At 42.3% G+C, this 17,871-nt stretch overlaps 1 long non-coding RNA gene across 1 annotated transcript in view; it reads right to left on the bottom strand.

The window, feature by feature from the left end:
• Window positions 1-1,069: 1,069 nt before the first annotated feature.
• Window positions 1,070-17,871, bottom strand: part of LOC117355595 — a 50,044-nt gene continuing 33,242 nt past the window's right edge. Inside the window, exon 4 of the long non-coding RNA XR_004538404.1 lies at window positions 1,070-1,960. This is a non-coding gene — a long non-coding RNA (uncharacterized LOC117355595). The remainder of the gene's footprint in view (window positions 1,961-17,871) is intronic.

The following is a 17,871-nucleotide window of genomic DNA, read 5'->3' as shown; positions in this document are numbered from 1 at the left end:
TTTAACTCATCAAGTTGCTAAAGATTCAAACTAGAGTTGATGGCACCTAGCACACACACACAGTGTATGAACAAAAGTACCATGCAAATTGACTATGAAAAGCGTGGTGTGTATGAATTAGACAAATTAGAGCATTTTCAATTTAAGCCCCTTTCAAAAGAACTGAATGACAGTAGGGTGAGGGGAGGAAGAGATAGAGAATGATATGGACAGGCAGACTGCATGGGGCTTATGGCCTGTATCTGCCATCATTTTCTATATTTCAATGTAAGTTGAAACACATTTGTTCTACTTCTTTTCAGAAGTATATGTTGCACTGTTGCAGTAAAGAATCAGCAGAACAAAGCAACTTGGGGAAGGGAGGAAGAAACAGAAATCACATGAGCAGTCATGCTGGATACATTTTCACAGGCAGCCAAATAAGCCTATATCTACTTCCCTTCCCTCAAATCTCATGACATGATGTCAGCAGCTCAGCAGGAAACTGAAAAACACAAGCAATTCATCACCATTTTTTTCTTGTCACAGTAAAAAGGTGGTAGAAAGGTGCTGGATTCAGAAAGAGACTTTGTTGAATTTAAAATGTGTTAAAAATAAAAGGAGTAAAGTTCAGCCTATGGTGCTCAGATTTTATTTTTTTTTTAAGCTGCTTACAATCCTAGGTTGAATTAAGCCTGAATATTCAATGATGGGTTAGGTCCATGCACTGGCATTGACTATCCAAGTAAGAACAGACACATCATCTCTCCTAGAACTTATGTGAATTCTGGCTGATATTCAACCAGACACCCACATAAGACACATATGTAGGTCCTGATTGATTATCAGCCAGGACCTAGATAAGTGTATCTGGACAGATACAAACCCTTACCCCCTCTGATTTGGTTCACCCCATCCCTCCCTGCTGTGAGGCTGCAACTAGAGGTCACAGCATCCATTTTGAGATGGAAGCCATGACAGGCAGAAGTGTGAGTGGGCAATGTTCCTGCTCCTTCTCTATTAAACCACCAGAAATCAGAAAGGTAAGCCCAAAGGAGCCTAAAGGGGGGGGATTGCTGTTAAAGGGACAATGTTCTTTGGGGAGGGGAGAACAAGAAGGGAGATCAGGTGCAAGGTGATTCACCAGTAGTCTTTCAAGGGGGAGGATGGCCATGCTCTTCACAGGGATTGGGTGGGAAGGAAAAATACTAGCAGTCACTACTGGAGTGCCAGTGTCTAGACAGCTAAATTGGGAGAAGATAGGACTGATTTTTGTGTGGTCCTATATGCCCTGTTTGCTATGTAGGCACTGGTACTGAATATAGCCGGCACCTGCATAATTGATGGTTCCTCCCCGATTCTGCAACTATAAAACTCTGCTCCTGCCCAGTTTCAGATTATCTCGTTAGTGCCGATATTCAGCCCCACTGCCCAGTTGAATGCCACTAAATAATCAGCAGAAGGTCAATTGAGCACAATTTAAGCAGACAGGAACCTCTCCTGTATGCCAACTCATTTGTATATTGACCCCAGAGAAATCAAGTCAAAGAATACAAGTAGGACTTTGAGAAAGTAAAGAAACACTGGGCATGATATTCACATAAGTGATTGTTGTTTTGCTGCCAGTATCAAACCCTAAAATTCAATGGGCACCATCACTGAATTAAATTCCTCCTCAGTTTTATTTCATAGCTACCATATTAGTGAGATGTGTCCATAACCTAGTGCAGTGTCCATCTGAAAAAGAAAAAAAACAGCTTCTTAAACACAATTTCTCAATAAGTGCACTGAAAAATGATAAAACAAATGCATTTCAGTTTAACCAGCAGACTGGAGATGGTCCGATGAGTTGCCCCATTTCGAATCTTCCTTGGGGGCCTTCTCTAAGAGGTCAAGTCTGCCACTTTCAAAGATGCTCAGCTAATTTTTCTTCCAACGGGCTTACCACTCGCATGTGAAAGATGCCTTCTTGAACAATTTCCTGCATCGAAAGGACACTAACATGAGGGACGTCTTAAAAGACGTAAGGGCTTGTTTGATGAAGCAGTTATTTAGCACCTGTTCATAGACTGTGTGTGTTTACTATCTTTTATAAATATTGAATCACTAGCTGATGCCCCGGCATTGCACGGGTATTTAATTATAGCAATAACACTGTAAATGGATTCAAATAAAGATACTTTATAGTGGTGAATGAAATTATTTTTTTACAGCTTTATAAAAAGTACAATATTCAAATTATAATGTGAAATATTTGACAAAATGAAGACAATACAACACACACAAAACTTGAATATAAACAACATTTTTAGTTTCACCTCCAGGAGCAAGAACATATAAATTCTTGGGTGAAGAGACCCCCAGAACATATCACCCCAGGTAGTGAGGGATCTGCATACCAAGTTTCGTTCAAATCGGTCAAGCCGTTTTTGATTTACTGTGAGAATGGCAGCTGTTTACATTTTTTCCATTGACATGAATGGGTGAAATCTGATTTTCTGTTTGTAGCTCCGCCCACGTGTGCAGGTGGGCCGCGAGACCCCCAGAACATATCACCCCAGGTAGTGAGGGATCTGCATACCAAGTTTCGTTCAAATCGGTCAAGCCGGTTTTGATTTACTGTGAGAATGGCAGCTGTTTACATTTTTTCCATTGACATGAATGGGTGAAATCTGATTTTATGTTTGTAGCTCCGCCCACGTGTGCAGGTGGGCTGCGAGACCCCCAGAACATATCACCCCAAGGTAGTTGGAATTACTGTGAGAATGGCAGCTTTTTACGTTTTTTCCATTGACATGACTGGGTGAAATCTGATTTTCTGTTTGTAGCTCCGCCCACGTGTGCAGGTGGGCCACGAGACCCCCAGAACATATCACCCCAGGTAGTGAGGGATCTGCATACCAAGGTTCGTTCAAATCGGTCAAGCCGTTTTTGAATTACTGTGAGAATGGCAGCTTTTTACATTTTTTCCATTGACATGAATGGGTGAAATATGATGTTCTGTTTGTAGCTCCACCCACGTGTGCAGGTGGGCCGCGAGACCCCCAGAACATATCACCTCAGGTAGTGAGGGATCTGCATACCAAGGTTCGTTCAAATCGGTCAAGCCGTTTTTGAATTACTGTGAGAATGGCAGCTTTTTACTTTTTTTCCATTGACATGAATGGGAGAAATCTGTTGTTCTGTTTGTAGCTCCGCCCACGTGTGCAGGTGGGCCGCGAGACCCACAGAACATATCACCCCAGGTAGTTTGAATTACTGTGAGAATGGCAGCTTTTTACATTTTTTCCATTGACATGAATGGGTGAAATCTGATTTTCTGTTTGTAGCTCCGCCTACGTGTGCAGGTGGGCCGCGAGACCCCCAGAACATATCACCCCAGGTAGTGAGGGATCTGCATACCAAGGTTCGTTCAAATCGGTCAAGCCGTGTTTGAATTACTGTGAGAATGGCAGCTTTTTACATTTTTTCCATTGACATGAATGGGTGAAATCTGATGTTCTGTTTGTAGCTCCGCCCTCGTGTGCAGGTGGGCTGCGAGACCCCCAGAACATATCACCCCAGGTAGTGAGGGATCTGCATACCAAGATTCGTTCAAATCGGTCAAGCCGTTTTTGCGTGATCACGGCACATACACACACACACACATACATACATACACACATACATACCTCCGATTTTATATACAGTGGTGCCTCACACAACGAACTTAATTGGTTCCAGGAGCAAGTTTGTTATGTGAAACGTTCGTTATGTGAAACGCGTTTTCCCATAGGAATACATGTAAAAAAAAATAATTCGTTCTGCAGCATAAAATATGCTAAGATGACATAAAAAAGATAAATTTTTTGTTATTATTTTTATTTAGATACATCTAAAAACATACATCTCCCTGTCCTTTTACTTCCACTATCTTCCTATCCCATCTCTATTCCCTTTTGTCCCTCTCCCCATGATCAATCATCTCACCACCTCTCTCTGCCCTCACCCTCAGGGTTCAAGATTGCTTCCACTCTTTTTCCTGTTGTTCTCTCTGCCTGTCACCCTATGATTTAGCATCCCTTCTGCCCTTGTCCAATATTTCCCCTTCTCTCCCTCCCTCTCATCCCCTGCTCCAACATGTGCTTTCAGCGGCCTTCTCCCCCCTTAAGCGTCTTTTCTTCTCCACTCCACCTTTCCTCCCTCCCTGCCTCCACCTTTGTGGCGCTTTTGCACCCGACCGACAACAGAACAGGCCCGGTCGGACAAATCTCCCTGTCCTGTAGCCGCGAATCTAAATTACCTTCTTACCGCAGCTGGATTATTGAAGCTGCTGTAAGAGGTAATTTAGATTCGCGGCTACAGGGCAGGGAGGTTTGTCGGCCGGGCCTGTTGTCGGTCGATCGGGGGACCTGACCAGCTGTGCACATTCTTCGGGGCGGACCACCCCCTCCCCCCTCTTTCGTTCGCCATTGCCTTCTTCCTACCTGCCCTGCCGCAGCCGCACACAGCCGAACGGAAGTCTTCCTGATGTCAGCGCTGACGTCGGAGGAAGGGAGGGCTTTGCTTAAGCCCTCCCTCCGACGTCAGCGCTGACATCGGGAAGATTTCCGTTCGGCTGTGTGCTGCGACAGGGCAGGTAAGGAGAAGGAGACTACCCTCGCGGCTCGACCAACCCCGCTGCGATCCAACCCCGCAGGAACCCCGGACTTCGTTGTGTGAAACGAAGTCCGTTGTACGAATCAAGACATAAAGTTCGTTGTGCGCAGCGTTCGCTGTGCGAGGCGTTCGCTGTGCGAGGCACCACTGTATATAGATTGACAGCAAGCAGCTACTATTTAGTGATAGTGTTAAGTGTCCTTTCCATATCACATATAGAGAGTTATATGAGGATTAGGATTAGGATTCTCCTACTATGAACATTCATAACAAAGCTGCAAGTAGATGTGAGGCATAACCTGATGATGTAACCAACGCAATGGATTGAGAAGCAAGGGACCATGTTCATATCCCACTGCCACTCTCTTTATTTGTTTTCATTGTAAGCCCCCCAGGGACAGAGAAATACCCACTGTACCTGAGTTTATGACACCTGCAAATCCGAAGGTTATTGAAGAGGTGTACATTCAGGTACAGTCGGTATTTTTCGGCATCCTTTAATGTTTCGTGTGTCTATATTAAACTCTCTAGTTGCTTAGGATCTAGAAAAATATCATCTATCCCCTGAAATTTCATGTTATACTGTCAGGAAAAAAAGTCATACACAGGGACAAAGCCCTAGATTTCAATTGAAGAAACTCCCTATGGATCATCACAGTTCTTCGAGAGACATCAGGACAAATATATACTGTATAAGAGAGCTATGAAAATTAGTCAATCTTTTTGTAAAGAGATTTATCAAAGCTTTATCTCTATCCTCACCACAAGAGAAGGTAACCATTAAGGTACATCTTAATGTAGTTTCTAGAATAGATGGCTCTAGCATAGTAGTTAGGTCTACTGCCAATGTCTCCTTCAGCCCCCCACCTGTAGTATTCTTAATTGATGAAGAAATATAATATGCTTTAGAAATTTGTGAGGAAGAATTTAGAGATATAATATCCAACATATACTGTTTTAACATCTCTTTAGGGGAAATAGAATTATTATAAGGAAATTTAAAAAAAAGCAAAGATTATTGGCTCTAAATGGGTTCTCCAACTTCGCTAATCTATTCCCAAGTATAATATTTCCTTTTACCAAAGAGACACTAGTAGCTTCTAATGATTCTATTTTCCCTGAGCACTCATTTAATTAATCATTACATGAAACCAAATCAGTCTCTAATGAAGCCACCTTGGTTGCTGCTTTCCCAGTAAAGGATCACAACTGAGTCAGTTAGTTAATTAGTTAATGTCCCCTCCATTCTAGTTATTAACTTCCAAATTTCCACATTAGGGACCTTTTTAGGAACCAATGGAATAACAGAATCCTGTCTCAAGCAGCCTCCAAATGTGACTGGTTTAAGGGTCAGTTTAATAGATATCGCATCCTTAGAAGGCGACTCAGTCAATGATGGTAATGACTCAGAATGAACTGCATCATCTGGTTGAGAAACTCCCACAGGTTCCAATTGCTGACAAAGAGCTCCAACCCCATGTACACATAAAAAAGGACTAGAAGTCACTGGAGCAGAGTCTGTGGATACATTGGATGGACTAAGTACTATACATTGATCTGGATTTAAAGAAGGAGCTTCCAAACTGCTATCTCCTAGGAAGAGGAGTTGACTCTACAGCATTGTTAGAATGAGGACTTTTAGCTATAGATAAAGAGTCCACAGATCCTTGCACCACTGTTTTAGGTCCTTTAACTACTCCTTTTCTTTTCTCCATAGCAAAAAAAAAAAAAAAGTACCACAAAAAAATTATCTTATAGAAAATACCTGAGAGAAAACTGGAACAATCCACAGATGACAAATCTCATATTCCTCAACTGACTCTTCAGTTGGCTCCTCAGCTGGCGCCGAAGGGGCTCCAAAGGGGCATTCCCATTTGGTCACGCCCCTTCAGGCACACACCCAAAGGCATGTGACCATGGGCAATATACTGCAACACCCCAACACCAAAGAATGATGTCACATGCCCAGGACAGCTCTCCCCTTGAGGCTTCTCTTTCTTCCACCAACGATCACCTGGAGCAGTGAAAAGCTGGCTATTACGGCCTCCACCGATAGACCACTCGACTCTCTTTATGCTGGTTCAAATAATATAAATTTAATAATCAAACAGCAATAGCTTGCATGAACAAATCATACAGCATACAGAATAATAGAGCATACACCAGGCTGGCCAGACTGAAGGAGAACTTCGGGTCAGTTCTGAAAACTTAGTTCAAGGAGCTTTCTTTTATATGATTCTGACAGCTCTGGCCCACGTTGGTGCATGTTACATCTCACATTTTTATTGGTTAATCATATTCATTATCTCACTTATTAATCTATTGATTGGTCAACATTTCTGAGTGATACTGTGTGTCACGCCCTTTCTATCTATATCTATTCTATTTCCCAGTAAATGTCCTGTTAATATACCAAGTTCCCCTTCTTGAATACCTGGGCCCAACAGCTTTCAACTCTGTGGTTAAATTTTCTTAAGTTTTCACATCCTTAGTCTTGCGAAGCATCCCGTCAGCATCGTAGTGAAGCTTTCCATCAGCATCCTTATTCTTGTTAAACTTCCAATAGCTGCTGGCCTTGCTAACAGGGAGGGGGGGGGGGGCAGGATACCTTTTTCACTAGAATTGTTTTTCTTTCCAGCTGTGCCTTCTGTTTGACCTTGCTCTTTTCATAAAAGCAGAAGTGTGCCTTACAGAGCTGACAGCTTTTAGTCAGTGTGTGTTTTTCAGCCATTTTGCTCTTCCAGCAACCATTTTAGGTTTTAGCTGTATTGGCCCGTTTCTGCTATATTGGGGAATTCTCAGGGGTCTTCACCTGGGCTTTTCCTACACAGGACTTCTCTTCCCTTCCTCAGCAGGTACAAACAGCAACTCTCCTCCCACCTTTGCTATCTTCAAACAGGACAGAGGAGTGGCATAGTGGTTAGAGCACCTGCCTCAGCATCCTGAGGTTGTGAGTTCAATTCCCACTGTAGCTCCTTCTGACCCTGGGAAAGTCACATTGAACTTTATTACCCCAGGTACAAAATAAGTACCTATCTAAAATATGTAAACTGCTTTGATTGTAACCACACATAGTAAAAGCAGGATACAAGTCCCATCCCTTTACCCTTTATATCTCAGTTGCCTGAACATCCCCTTCACATCTTCACCTAATCTGATTTGGTGCTATCAATTGCATTTGCATCTGAGAGGATGATGATCTAAGCCTCATCTTCCTTTTTTTCTGCTCCAGTAATTAGATCCATGTACATTTATGAAGTGGTTCTTATATACCAAATTTTAAAGTAAAACTACATGTGCTTTCATTTTAGCAATTGCCTAAGGAAAAACAACCCCGAAAGAAATACATTTAAAAATAGAAATTTACAAGTTGCTTCAATCCTTGCCCTAATGCCACCCCCTGCAATGTCTCTGCTAAATTCTGATAACAGCATGAATGACTTTAAAAATTTCTCTCTTGATCTCTTTTTCTCCCTCTAATACTGACTTCATGTTTATTCCTTGGATTAGAATGGTGGCCATTTTCAATATGATGCCCAAATCAGAAATTGGATGTTTTGCAGAAGATGCACAAAAATCCAGTAACAAACATGCCCATTTTCATAACTGTAAAATATCTAGCTTGTTTTTTTGAAAATGACCATTTTTCAGATATGTGTCTACCTTATTGAACAATTAAAAAAAAAACTCATCCAAAAGAAAAACACACAAAGCAAGCCATTGGGATATAGGAGGAGCCGGCATTTGTAGTCACACAGACAGCCCAGCAGAGCAAAGAGGCTAAGGGGACACTACAATGAACTTCATATAAAAGGTCACAGGTATACATCTTACCATAACTCCCTTATTTTGTGTGGTGAGCTCTCCAAAACCTACTGGACCTAACTGTATACCACAACAAGCTCCTTTGCTTACAGATGGCACCTCTATGATGGTCTAATCAGTGGCATAGTGAGGATGAGAGGCACCCGGAGCATTGATGCCTCTCGCCTGCCCTTGTCTCTGCCCCCCCCCCCCCTGCTCCTTCCCTGATCCCGCCTGCTGAGTGTGCCTCCCCGCTCCTTTCCTGATCCCACTTGCTGTACGTGGCCCTCCTTCCTTTTCCTTCCCCCATACCGCTAGTTGAAGTTGTTGCTCACGGTGGTCAATAACATGTTCCTCATGACCTTGTCAGCTCTCCCGCTGATGTCACTTCCTATGTGTGGCACTCAAAAGTGATGTCAGTGGGAGAGCCGAAAGGGTCACGAAGAGCATCTTGTTGACTTCCGCAAACAACAGCTTCATCTAGAGGTATGAGGGAAGGGGCAGGGAGGGGGGCAGAGAAGAGGAAGGGTGCCAGCACCCCCACCAACATAGTGCCCAGGGCAGACCACCCCCCTTGCTCCCCCCCTTACTACACCACTTGGTCTAGTGAGTTTTAGGTGGGTTTGGTGGGCTCATATGCCCCACAAGTATAGAATTTAAAGTAGGACATGGGCCTGGGTCCCGTTCTTTGCAGTTCACTGCATTGACCACCAGGCAACTCTAATAGAACTGCCCAAAACATCTGAGGCTTTCATACAGGTAAGTATGGCTTTTTCATTTACATTTTGGGGGGGGTGGAAGGAGTCAGTAACTACTGGGAGAGTATGGGTGATTATGCCTATACCCCTCTAGTGGTCGTCTGATCAGTTTGGGCACCTTTTGGCACTTATACATTGTTATAACAGGTCTAGCCTAAACATCCAACTTGTGCCCTGGATGTTTCTAAAATTTTCTATTATGGCAGAAAAGCATCCGGGTCATAAGCCTGCCCTAGTCCTGCCCAACCCACACCTCTAATATGCCCCCTTGAGATTAAATGAACTGCAGATGAACAGCCTAGAACTCCATCTAGAAAATAGGTTTTGAAAATAATGAATTGGAAGGGTTTGGTGAGAAAAATGTCTGTCTGTCCCTTTATGCCACTTTTTGGATGTTCTTTTTTGAAAATGAACCCTCCTGATCTGTGTTTGATAAATGACATAAACAACATAAAACTCTACTAATGATTCCAACAATTTAAAAAGAAAAGAAGAAGTGATGCCTTTACAGTGAAAATAATTAATACTTTCTATGTTCAAAAGCAAAATGTTATGTTGAAATCCAGTTTTACAGGTCTGGCCAATTCTTAGCTATGTATCTTTTTAAAGGGCATTAAGTCACTCATCAGTTAGAACTGAATCTGTAGTCTCAGCGTTAAACAATGAAACAAACAATTAAATGGCTCGTAAATACAAGGGGGTGCTGAAATGTTCTCAGCCCAACCAACCAACTTCTTAATTCTGGGTTTTATTTTGCCACTATAGCTGAAAAGAGTGTTATCTTATTTCGTTAAGTGCCAATTTGCAGAAACAAAATTCTATGTTTTGACATTATTGCAGATCGTTGATTGAACCATATCCATGTCATTCTCTCATAAGGTTACTTCTGTACTATAAGGAATTAGAACTCATCTTTAGACAAATTAGATTGCTTTAGATATGTTCCTTTACAAAACAGAGATAACAATAGAATACTCATCTTGTCTGGATTTGTAGCTCATGTGTTTTGCAACCTTTACTCCCCAGCTAGAGCCAGGGACTGTGTATTGATATTCTGAAGGGAATTTGCACAGCATTGTAAAGAATGGGCAAATGATCTGAAAGCCTCAACAAAGCCATGACCATTCTGGTTAGAGCCTGGCATTTGTTTGTTTGCTCTTTACCTCAGACAGTATGCTAGCTGGAATTAGAAATACAAAAGGCAAAGGAACTTCCCACTGGGAAGAGAATATTTTATTTTGTTTTCATGAGACATTGAGGTTGTCAAACTGTTGTTTGGTTTTTTTTTTACCTGAATCATTAAAATAGGATCATGCTTAGGTTTTTTTTCACTCTATAGAACTGAATTGCTTTATATAGTTTCAAATTCTAAATTCCAAATACAATACAATGCAATACAATACCATGTCTTACTGTATATACACTTCTGTATATACACTTTCAGTATCCGTGGATTCGGTTATTCACGATTTTTTTTTTTTTTTTTTACAAACAACCTATCTTCATTTTTTGCCTATTTTTAAGCCGTCCAAGCCGCCCCAGAACCTTACCTGGTGGTCTAGTAGTGAAGCGGGGCAGGAGCGATCGTCCTATGCTCCTGCCCTGTGCAGAGCCGTCATCAGAATGGCTGTCGGAAGTTCCCATTGTAGTCTCCTGCCCCACTTCACTACTAAACCACCAGGTAAGGTTCCGGGGACACAGGAGGGAGACTGGGATGGGTCAGAGCTAGCCGAGAAGTTATTCGTGATTTTTCATACTTCGCGGTCCAGCTCTGCACCTAACCCCCGCGAATACCGAGGGAGAAGTGTACCACAATTTTCTGCTTGGAATCTGCAGTTTACAATATAATTTGGATCAAGTTCTTAAGTTGCATTATTAGCATGATCATTAGTTTAGGAGGAGCGTGGAGGGTTCAAAGAGAAGAGGTAAGTCATTAGTTTCTTTTGGAATCCAAGGTAGTTGATGGGTTGTCTTAGGTGTATCGGCAGTTTGTTCCAAATTAGGTCTTTGGTACTCAATTTGAATATCTTCTTTCTTATTTGATGAGGAGAAGGGAATGACAGTTTGTAGCATTGCATGGTGCGTAAATTGAAAAAGGAGTGTGGACTTTAATGATCAAAGGCATATAATTGATTTGCATTTTAATATAAATTAAATATTTCATATTGAAAAAAATGCATATCTTTGTATGAGTTATTGGCTTAGGGAGTAACCATGTTGGGTGGGGACACCGTATCCCGCGCTGAAGGTATAGCACTAGGACTGACTGCGCTATTGTCCTGAAGCTGCCCTTGGTCAAGGCTGGTCTTATTGCCCTTAGGTGTCTCATCTTAAATAATTTTTTTTTTCAGAGTGGTCAATGTGTGTGCTTATAGTTAGGTTCAAGTCTAGAGTGACTCCCAGGACTTTAGAGTTATTCTCTATCTTTAGGCTCTCTCCAGTGGACAGCTCTAGCTCTGTGCTCTGCTGATTCTAACTTATCCTTGTAATTCCAAATTGCTAAACAGATTGCTAATATACTCCCCTTTTACTAAGCTCGGTAGAGGTTTCTACCACTGCCCAGAGCACTAAATGCTCCAACACTCATAGAATTCTTGTGAGCATCTGAGCATTTAGGCCCAAATTCTGTAACCAGCGCCTAAAGTTAGGCACCTATTTCGGAGGTGCCAACTAGATAGGCGCCTATCTAAATTGAACAACAAGCTCAATTAAGCTTTTAAATCAGCACTAATTGAAACATAGGCGCCTATCATGAAAAGCGTGATTCTGTAACAAGGCGCCTCTAAAAATTTAGGCGGCCTTAAAAAAAATAGGTGCTATGCATGTTAGGCGTGGGCGCGTGGTTACATGTTAGGCACCTTCTTACAGAATCACTGCTCTTAAGTGTGCTTAAGCACTTGCATGGGTGCCTAACTTTTAGTTGTGCGTAGAACCAGGGCAGGATTAACCAATAGGCCAAGTAGGCACGTGCCTAGGGCCCAAAGTTGTCAGGGGGGCCCGATGAAACAGAGGACTCGTTTTGTTTTTTTTCCCTTGGCAACGCGGGCCCCCCGGGAAAGATCAGCAGCGGTGGACCGGCAGAAGCAAAGAGTTGCTGCAAGGTCCCATGATGACTGCATCTGCCGGTTCTGCTCAGAAAAGAGGTAAATGATGTCGGAGGGGTTAGACCAGCAGACGCAGTCATCGCGGGACTTTGCAGCAATTCTTTGCATCTGCCAGTTGAGCAAGGGTCATTGACGCCTTTGTGAAAGCTTCAGGTTTGAAAATAATTATACATGCAAAATGACACCAGCGCAAGGTTTTAAAATTATAACCAAGATTTATTGAATTATTGTTTCTATTTTTCCATTATTAGATCAAAAGAACAGCATAATTGCTTACGTTGCGCTCATGGGAGATCATCATCGTGGCCAAAGGCTGGCCTTCTCACAATAGTCTCGTTTTTCTATCTCATTACATTCTATTATATAACTTTTAGCTCAGTGACATCATCAGTATACTAACGAATGACAATTCACCAAAGAGGTGGTCTTAAAAGTTTTGACAAAGGAAAATAAATCCCTCCATGTTTCCATGTTTAAAAGTTTAGAACAGTACATTTGATTTCTGGATTAATATTATAACATTATGCAAAAGAATTCTACAATTATTAATATGGTGCTGAGAAATTCTCAGCCTCTCCCTAAATTGACAGTAACTTTAGTCTGGAAGAGGAAAGCTGACAGCTTCATGTTACACACAGTGATAAGCATGGGCTTCCAATGCCCCCCTTCCTATGCTGGAGACTGAAGCAACAGTCTCTGACTCTAATTACTCCCAGATGTTGCCTCAGGATTTTCCTTAGTGTTTCTTCAGGTTTAAAATATATAAAATATTAGAATTTAAGTACACACCATTCTTTCATATATCTCTCATATCAATCATTCCTTCGTTCATTCGGGGCCCCTTGCACACATTCATACTTAATGCATTTTATCTCTTAGTTTAGGACACTTGATCTTCCTAGCCAGTCTACAGTACATGTGGTATTACTTAACACCACGCTGCTGGGAGCGGGATAACTCAGAGAGGACAAAGAAGGCAGAAAACTAATCACTGGCACAAGATGGTGTCCAAACAGAGAACCCAAACTGGATTTCATGTAATCATGATTTCCACCATGATTTAGCTCAACAGCAAAGTACACAAGAAAACACCATTCTTTCCCTTATATTAATCTTTAGTGTGTTTTTTCTTCTGGCCTTAGCTACATTATATTTAAATGTTTTATTCACCTGTTTTTCCGTACGCTTCTATTTGGGCGTGGTCCTTAACTAACACAGATGTTTGTCTAACTAGAATTACCCAGAATCATACGAAAAACTGGCCTTTTGTAGAAAACAATTCCACAAAAAATACTGCACTTATCATGTCCTAACATCCATTCCCATTTCCGTCCCATAACCAGCCACGAGCCACTACTCACAGTTCACTCCCTCCGACGTCACTTATTCAGGTTGGTTGATGGTGATGGCGATGCCGGGGGAGGTTGGTGTTGTCGATATCCCGGGGGGGGGGGCAGCGCTGCCGATCTTTCCAGGGGGGACTCAACACTGCTGATCTTTCCCGGGGGGGGGGAGGGGCAGCACTGCCTATCTTTTCCAGGGGGCCTGCATTGCCAAGGAAAAAAAAAACACTGAGTCTTCTGTTTCTTCAGCGGGCCACCTCTGACCTAGAAGATTGGTGGAGGGAGAGAAAGGGGGCAGGGTGATATGGAAGGATGGTTGAAGGAGAGAAAGAGGGCAGATGCTGATGGAATTGGCGTGCAGGGAAAAGGGAGAGATATAAGGGGAAAGATATTAAACTAAACTAAACTAAGCCTTAGGTTTATATACCGCATCTTCTCCACTGAAGTGGAGCTCGACACGGTTTACAGAGTTTAAAAAATATGGGAAGAGAGAAGAGAAAGAGTTTGGGTTGAAAGGAAACAAAGAGGGCAGATACTGATGGAATTGGGGTGCAGGGAAAGGGAGAAGGATACTGGATGGAATTGAGTTGGAGGGAAAGAAAGGGGGCTGATGCTGATGGAAGTGAAATTCCAGACCGTGTGGGTGTGGGAGAGGGAAGGGAAGGGAAGAAGAGGAGAGAGATGCCATACCATTGGAGAAGGGAATGGAAGAAGATGGATTCCAGACCAATGGGAGTAAGAGAAAGATGGAAGGGGGAGGCATAAATTTTCTGGAAGTGGCACAGAATGACAGAAGATGAAAGGAAGAGAGTGACAAGAAGATGAGGACAGCTGAAACCAGACAAGACAAAGGTAGAAAAAAAATTTTCTATTTATTTTTTATTTTTTGCTTTAGGGGATGTACATTGCTGTTTCTGTGGTGTTGCATTGTATGCAGAGTCCAGCGTCTTGGTGGTTTTATTTAACCTTTGTCTACGTATTTCTATTTTATCCCCCTTTTTACAAAACTGTAGAGCATTTTTTTAGCGCTGGCTGTGGCTAAAAACCATACACCAGTTTTGTAAAAGGGAGGAGAGGTTAGTTTGTGATTACTTATTCCATACTAGGCAAAGGTGTTTTCTGTGTTCTGTTTGTATGAAAGATATTTTTTTTTGTTAGCCTTGTTTGGCGAAATGCATCAGGCAGGGTTCTTGGGAGTACCTTGAATTAACCTGATTTGAATCTCCTTATTTTCTGCCAATCTTCTTTTGTTTCACGTTGGATTCTTTGGTGGACTGCTTGCCTTGTTGTTTTGTTGCACATTAACATACATGGAGTGGAACGTACTAGAGGAGTTATAGATTTGGTTGTTTGTACATACATATGGGTTACAGTTGGTCGATGTAGAGTGAGGCAGTTGAGAGGCGTTGTAAACTTGGTTATTAATAGACTTATATTTCAGATAGTATTACTGCTTTACAAATATTTGAACACTTTCATATATGCATGGAAAGAGTTCAGAGTTAAATTTCTGGGTAAGTAGGTGGGAAGGAAGGGGGATTTGTTCAGAGATGTTTGGGAGTTGCATAGAAGAAAAACTGTGCACTGGTATATTAATCTTTGTTTTGAATTAAAAAAAAGAAATACAAGTGGAAATAAAAAAGTAAAGAAAAAAAATAGATAAATGAGGGCGGGACATGAGCAGGGTAGGGTCGGGGCAGGGCCAGGAGGGCCCAGTGTACTTGTGTGCCTAGGAACCGAAGAATTAATCCTGCCCTCCCTAGAGCTGGCCTATTTACTGGGCACCTCCAAAATCGGTGCCGCTCAGCGTGATTCACTAAACAGCACCTAATTGTGTTAGAATCGCGCTGAACGGTGCCTATATTGGCGCCTAACTTTTGGGCTCTTATAGAATTTGCCCCTTAGTGCTCCTGGCTGCAGTAGAAAACTCTACTGCAACTTAGAAAAAAAAGGGGGGAGGGGCAAGCAAAATGCATATTTAAAATGTACTCTAGACATCTTAAAAATAGGCAGATGAAGAGATAGACCTGGTAGAAGAAGTTCAAGTTCAAATTCATTAGTTTTTATATATCACCTATCAATGGAGGTTATCTAAACCATAGTTCTTCAACCGCCGGATTATGCTGGATTATGAGGAGAGGGAAAAATGTGATATAGGTGTTGTTGGAAGGGGATGGTAGACCCAGGAGGGGGGATTGGTGTGACAGAAGGAAGATGGTGGATCCCCTTGTGGGAGGATAGTTCTTGGAACTAGGTGGGAATTGGAAGAATAGGGACACAAAGATAGATGCTGGACCTTGCAGGGGGCAGAGAGACATGGAAAATGTTGAACATGAGGATGGAGTATAAAGACAGCAGTCAAATATTAGACATGGGTAGAGGGAGTAGGGAGACAGAGGTCCATAGGTGTAAAAAGGTTGAAAAACACTGGTCTAAGCGGTTTACTTTCAATGGAACACTGCAATACCAAGGTACAAAGTAGATTTAAATGATAGGGGGATCAAATTCATAGATGAATGAAGCTATACTGTATGTTAAAGAGTCATACATGTTAAAAATTCTGCAAGAACAAAACTAACTAATTTTATGGATAGAAATTCCCTCTGTGAAGAAGAAAATACTAGTGGGGGTACATTACATCCACTTGGCTTGAAAGAACAGATTATGAAATGTTAACAGAAACTAAAGCAGATAAAGTTGAAATAAAGATGGCAAAAATCACATGCAGAAGAAAAATAGCTAAAGACATAAAGTAAGGTAGCAATGCTTTTTCAGGTATTTTAAAAGAAAGAAGAAGTTTTTAAGGCCAATTACGGCTCCTCTTAGAAAGCCACAATAGATAATATTTTCCTAAGGAAGAAACTGGAAGTACTGGAAAACCAAAGTAGAGTTAATAATTTACGTATACACTTCCCCCTCCAAATTCACGAATTCCGTATCTACGGATTCGATTATTCGCGGTTTTAAATTTTAAAAATTTATTTTCATTTTTTGGGGCTATTTTAAGCCAGATTGTCCAAGTACCGATAATCAAAGATGGTTTTAGATGTATCTAAAACCAGCTTAAGCCTTTCCCCTGCCTCTAAATGCCTAGAGTGAAAAGCGGCGTTTTTAGAGGAGGAGAAAGGGCGGGAGGTGGGCAGACCTAGACTTACTCATACAGCAAGTATAACCAAACAGTTTAACCGGTTGCCCAGTTGGAACTTATACTTTTTGACTTAGACCAGGTATACGCTCCGAATAGGGGCCGCTGAGCTGATCATGGCTGCCATGATCAGCTCAGTAGCCCCGGTAAACCTGCCCACCCCACCACAATGATCGCAGCAGAAGAGAAGGTTCATCTCCCCTGTCGTGATCGCGTTCCCCCCCACTTCCAAACTACCACGACCCGTGGCAGGAGAGATGCCCAATCTCTCCTGCCATGGTTCACAGCAATTCGGGGGGGAGGGTATCGCGATCATGGCAGGAGAGATTCCCAATCTCTCCTGCCACGATCATGATCCACCCCCCCACCCCTGAACCCTGACACAATACCGGCAGGAGGTAACCCAACCCCTCCTGCCGAGGAGCGAGCCCCCCCCCACCAGACACAATACCGGTAGGAGGGAGCCCAACACCTCATGCCAAGGCACGAGCCCCGCGACCCCCCCCCCCACCCCCTTTAAAATATGGGCAGGAGGGATCCCAGGCCCTTCTGCCCACTGCGATCTCCCCCCATCCAGCTCAATATCCTGTTTCCAACAGTGGCCAATCCAGGTCACAAATACCTGGCAGAAACCCAAAGAGCAACATTCCATGCCACCAATCCCAGTGCAAGCAGTGATTTCCCCCACGTCTGTCTCAATAGAAAACTATGGACTTTTCCTCTAGGAATTTGCCCAAAACTTTTTAAAACCCAGCTATACTAACCACTGTTATCACATCCTCTAGCAATGAGTTCCAGTGCTTAACTATTCTTTGAATAAAAAATATTTCCTTCTATTTGTTTTAACAGTACTTCCATGTAATTTCATTGAGTGTCCCCTAGTCTTCATAATTTTTGAAAAAGTAACAAATTGATTCAGTTTTACCTGTTCTACAACACTCAGGATTTTGTAGACCTCAATCATATTTCCTCTCAGCTGTCTTTTTTCCAGGTTGAGGAACCCAACCCTCTTAATCCTTTCCTGATATGAGAGGGGTTCCATCCTCTGTATCAATTTGGTCACTCTACTTTGAACTTTTTCTAACTCCAGTATCTTGAGA

The sequence above is a fragment of the Geotrypetes seraphini genome, chromosome 2 (assembly GCF_902459505.1).
Source record: "Geotrypetes seraphini chromosome 2, aGeoSer1.1, whole genome shotgun sequence".
Lineage (NCBI taxonomy): Eukaryota > Metazoa > Chordata > Amphibia > Gymnophiona > Dermophiidae > Geotrypetes > Geotrypetes seraphini.
The sequence above is the reverse complement of the archived record's forward strand: the minus strand, read 5'-3'. Positions and strand labels throughout refer to the sequence as shown.